Source organism: Pygocentrus nattereri, chromosome 12 (genome assembly GCF_015220715.1).
Source record: "Pygocentrus nattereri isolate fPygNat1 chromosome 12, fPygNat1.pri, whole genome shotgun sequence".
Lineage (NCBI taxonomy): Eukaryota > Metazoa > Chordata > Actinopteri > Characiformes > Serrasalmidae > Pygocentrus > Pygocentrus nattereri.
Genome location: NC_051222.1, coordinates 34,842,003 through 34,846,451, shown reverse-complemented (window position 1 = coordinate 34,846,451; position 4,449 = coordinate 34,842,003).

The following is a 4,449-nucleotide window of genomic DNA, read 5'->3' as shown; positions in this document are numbered from 1 at the left end:
TAAACCAATAAATAATAAATGAAACTACTCCGAACCATTTTACTTTTCAGTTTTATATGTTTATATAATATACACTCACATGCAGTACATAGTGATTGCCCAATTCCTACTTTTTTAAAAGTTATATTTTCCTGTACATCAGATGATACTGTCATGACTATGGACAATCCTCCACAGGATGAGAACTGCACTTCCCAGAATCCTCTGGGGAGTCACAAGGCGAAGCTATTTCCCTCACTGCTGTCCCCTGATTACCTCCTCTGCGTAGTCATATGACTTCCGACCCTTCATCACCAGCCTATCAGCGCTCTCTCATTCCTGAGTATTGATGTGAACCAGCTGTGCCTTTTTTCACGTGGCCCGTCAAGTTTAGCCCAGGCTGTAGACTAGTTCAGTGAAGTATTGCTTTCAGTTCTGATTGCTCCTCCCTGACACTCCCTGAGTGTTTCTTTTTGATTATTCTGATTCGTGTTTCTGACTTCCTGCCTGTTATCTGGACTCCGCTTTTTGGATTTGCCCTTTGTGTACCATTACAAAGGGCTGCACAGTGTTCTAGAGAAAATTTGCCTGCCAGAAGGTCTGCTATTAATGCAATGTCATTGCCAACAACAGTGTACATATAGCAAGCTTGCTCAGGCCTATGCAACTACTGGAGATGTTTGATTCTTATGCTGCGATTTCATAACCGCTACACAATCTGTTCAAAGTGTGTAAGAGCAATATAGGCAGCATCTATCTGGCACTGGTAGCATTTGCACCATGGATGCTACAACCCCCAATTGCAATGAAGTTGGGATGTGTAAAACAAATTAAAACAATATGACTTGCAAATCCTTTTCAACCTATATTCAATTGAATACACTACAAAGACAAGATATTTAATGTTCAAAAGTATAAACTTTGTTTTTTGCAAATATTCACTCATTTTGAATTTGATGCCTGCAACATGCAAGAAGTTGGGATAGGGGCAACAAAAGACTGGGAAAGTTGAGGAATGCTCAAAAAACACCTGTTTGGAACATTTCACAGGTGAACTGGTTAATTGGAAACAGGTGAGTGTCATGATTGGGTATAAAGGGAGCATCCCTGAAAGGCTCAGTCATTCACAAGCAAGGACGGGGCGAGGTTCACCACTTTGTGAACAACTGCGTGAGCAAATAGTCCAACAGTTTAAGAACAATGTTTCTCAACGTGCAACTGCAAGGAATTTAGGGATTTCATCATCTACAGTCCATAATATCAAAAGATTCAGAGAATCTGGAGAAATCTCTGCAAGTAAGCTGCAAGGCAGAAAACCAACATTGAATACCCGTGACCTTCAATCCCTCAGGCAGCACTGCATTAAAAACCAACATCATTCTGTAACGGATATTCCCACATGGGCTGAGGAACACTTCAGAAAACCACTGTCAGTGAACACAGTTCGTCGCTCCATCTACAAGTGCAAGTTAAAAGTCTGCCACGCAAAGCGAAAGCCACATATCAACAACACCCAGAAACGCCGTCTGAGATGGACTGACGCAAAGTGGAAAAGTGTCCTGTGGTCTGACGAGTCCACCTTTCAAACTGTTTTTGGAAATCATGGACGTCGTGTCCTCCGGGACAAAGAGGAAAAGGACTGTCCGGATTATCAGCGCAAAGATCAAAAGCCAGCATCTCTGATGGTGTGGGGGTGTGTTAGTGCCCATGGCAGGGGTAACTTGCACATCTGTGAAGGCACCATTAATGCTGAAAGGTACATACAGGTTTTGGAGCAACATCTGCTGCCATCCAAGCAACGTCTTTTTCAGGGACATCCTGCTTATTTCAGCAAGACAATGCCAAGCCACATTCTGCACGTGTTACAACAGCGTGGCTTCATAGTAAAAGAGTGCGGGTACTAGACTGGCCTGCCTGCAGTCCAGACCGTCTCCCATTGAAAATGTGATGCGCATTATGAAGCTCAAAATACGACAATGGAGACCCCGGACTGTTGAGCAACTGAAGTTGTATGTCAAGCAAAAATGGGAAAGAATTCCACCTACAAAGCTTCAACAATCAGTGTCCTCAGTTCCCAAATGCTTATTGAGTGTTAAAAGGAAAAGTGATGTAACACCATGGTAAACACACCCCTGTCCCAACTTCTTTGGAACGTGTTGCAGGCATCAAATTCAAAATGAGTGAATATTTGCAAAAAATAAAGTTTATCCATTTGAACATTAAGTATCTTGTCTTTGTAGTGTATTCAATTGAATATAGGTTGAAAAGGATTTGCAATTCATTGTATTGTGTTTGTTTTACACAACGTCCCAATTTCACTGGAATTGGGGTTGTAGAACAAATAGTCACATGTCCTCATTCTGTATCAGCACTGCTCAGTAATGGCAGTGTGGTGTTAGTCTCCAGATAGGGCACCTGACTTGCAGTTTTGACAGCTCCTAAAGTGGTGACTTTCTTTTCTGTATGATGTCCTCACTAAATGATGCTAACAAGAAAGGGGACGGTCATGATTGCATTGAATTGTCCAATCCTCATCCTGTTCTTGGCTCTTTTTACTGACAGTTCCTCATCCTACACTGGTGGTCAGCATAGATCTGGATGGGCAGTAACTGATAGCTTTCAAACTTGGACCAGTGATAGTTTTTCTCCCTGTTACATAGCCCAGCAGTTAGCAGCTTCAACTGAGGCATGTAAATTTGAACCAGGCCGAGCCATTTATACTGATTCCCAAAATGCCTTTGGGTTGACCCATTACATGGACACTTATGGAGTCCAAGGGGACAAAGCTGCTGGCACTCCAGTTAAAATGTTGACTTAGCACAGGGTCTTTTGGAAGCTGTTAAAAATAGATCTAGATATTGTGAAAGTCAAAGCATGCAGTGGTGGTACTTCGCACTAGGCAATAAAATTGCAAATAAAGTTGCTAAAAGAGCAAGGTTTCACATTTCGCCATTACAGACAGATTGCATCACACTGCCTAAACGTGAGGAAAAACAAGATGTTTTGATCACTGTGGATAAACTGTCTCACTGAATTGAACATTAGCCATCTTCTAAGGGTACTGCTGTACACACTACTAAAGTGCTAGTGCAGGACTTTATTCCTTGGTGGGAACTTCCTGAGTAAATGAAGTCTGATCAAGGTACTCACGTCACTGGACAGGTAGTGCAAGAAGTCTGTGAACTTCTGATGGCAAACTGGAAACTTCACTGCCCATACAGAGGTAACATTTGATGCTCAGGAACACAAGAAGGATCCATGTGCAGGTTAAAAGGTGGTTTAATAAAACAGGGAAATCCAAGGGGCAAGGTCAAGTACAGAAAAGGTCAGCAAAAGCCAAAAAGCAGTCAGCAAAAAAAAAAAAAAAAAAAAAAAAAAAAAAAAAAAAAAAAAAGGCAAGTATCCATTTACATTTACAGAATTTAGCAGACGCTCTTATCCAGAGCGACTTACAAGAAGTGCTTTGTCAATCTAGAGAAAGTATCTTTGCTAGTTACCAATAGCTTAGAGAAAAACCAGTCCTGGGCTCAGATACTGCTAGAAACAATTTCACTGCAGACACCAAGAGAATAAGAAACAGTTGAACACAGAACTCTGTGCCATTCAATGCATCCATCCATCCATTTTCTAAGCCACTTCTCCATCAGGGTCGTGGGGGGATGCTGGAGCCAGGGGTAATTTAGCATGTCCAATTGGCCTGACTGCACGTCTTTGGAATGTGGGAGGAAACCCACGCAGACACGGGGAGAACATGCAAACTCCACACAGAGAGGACCCCGGTCACCTGGCCAGGGAATCGAACCCAGGCCCTCCTCGCTGTGAGGCGACAGCGCTACCCACCACGCCACCGTGCCGCCCCATTCAATGCAATACAACAAAAATAAGACAATAAACTACAATAAACAGTGAAGTACAATAAAATAAGTGCAGCTTATAATTCAGTGCTCATTTAAGTGCTGTGTAAAGAGATGAGTCTTCAGTCTACGTTTGAAGACAGCAAGAGACTCTGCTGTTCGGACAGCCAGTGGGAGTTCATGCCACCACCTGGGTGGCAGTACAGAGAATATTCTCGACGCTTGTCTTCCGTGCACCTTGAAGGATGGCTGGATGAGTTGCAGAGGTTGATGGTCTTCATGGGAAGACCAGCCAAGAGAGAGTTGCAGTAGTCAAGCCTTGAGATGACCAGAGACTGCACTAGCACCTGGGTGGCCTCTTGGGTGAGGAAGGGTCAGATCCTTTGGATGTTGTACAGGAGATATGTGCATGACCGAGTCAGGTTTGCGATGTGAGTCGAAAACGATGCCTGGCCATCCAGAGTCACACCAAGACTTCTTGACTCTACAGATGGAACAATCAGGGAGTTCTCGAATGAGATGGCAAGATCATGATGAGGACCTGTAGTTGCAGGGATGAATATCAGCTTAGTCTTGCTGGGACTGAGCTTCAGGTGGTGGGCTGCCATCCATGTAG